The sequence below is a fragment of the Mastomys coucha genome, unplaced genomic scaffold (assembly GCF_008632895.1).
Source record: "Mastomys coucha isolate ucsf_1 unplaced genomic scaffold, UCSF_Mcou_1 pScaffold11, whole genome shotgun sequence".
NCBI lineage: Eukaryota > Metazoa > Chordata > Mammalia > Rodentia > Muridae > Mastomys > Mastomys coucha.
In genome coordinates this window covers 22,763,736-22,764,712 of record NW_022196893.1, presented here as the reverse complement: position 1 = coordinate 22,764,712, position 977 = coordinate 22,763,736, and positions in this window count along the sequence as shown.

Sequence of the window (977 nt, the reverse complement as noted above, 5' to 3'; positions counted from 1 at the left end):
TGGACCTTACAAGGAGCCAGGCAGATGATGGACCTTACAAGGAGCCAGGCAGATGATGGACCTGACAAAGAGCCAGGCAGATGATGGACCTTACAAGGCACCAGGCAGATGATGGACCTGACAAGGAGCCAGGCAGATGATGGACCTTACAAGACACCAGGCAGATGATGGACCTTACAAGGCACCAGGCAGATGATGGACCTTACAAGACACCAGGCAGATGATGGACCTGACAAGGAGCCAGGCAGATGATGGACCTTACAAGACACCAGGCAGATGATGGACTTTTTGGACTCAAAGATTCACCTGAGAATTAGAGCAGTAATACATAAAGCCTTTGGTGCAAGAGCAAGATGCCAACTTAGGAATTTTCATATATATGGGACTACTAAGGTAAAAAGACAGAAAAATCTAGTCAGTAAAATATTATCAGAGCTCCTTCTCCAGATTTTAGAAGAGCATCAGTTGTATAAACCACTCAAGCCTCTAAACAGACAGGACAATAAGATGCTTGCCATCTCTTCCTACAGTCAAAATGCCAAGAAGATGGTATGAACGTAGAAAATTGAAAGCTGCAAGAGAGATACACTAAGCCACTTGTAAAGGTAAAACTATCAGAATAACAGCTAGGCCATTAATATAAAGTCTTAAGCCAGGGGAATGTGGGGTTATTTATTTCAAATATCAGAAGAAAAATAACTCCCAACCCAGATCGCAATGGCCAAAAGTCATCCTCAAAATTAAAAAATAAATAAAGACCTTCTAAGGCAACCACAAGCTGAAAAAATTCATGATTATTACAGACGATACCTAAATAAATGCTGAATATAGACCATAGAAATTATTAAAATCACAAGGGCATAGGGAAAAATGAATCTCACTGAAGACAGGTAAATAGGAACTTATCCAGCATTAGGAAAGCACCAACACAAGGAACTAGTGCATGCTTTTCTTTTTTTTTTTTTTTTTTTTTTTTT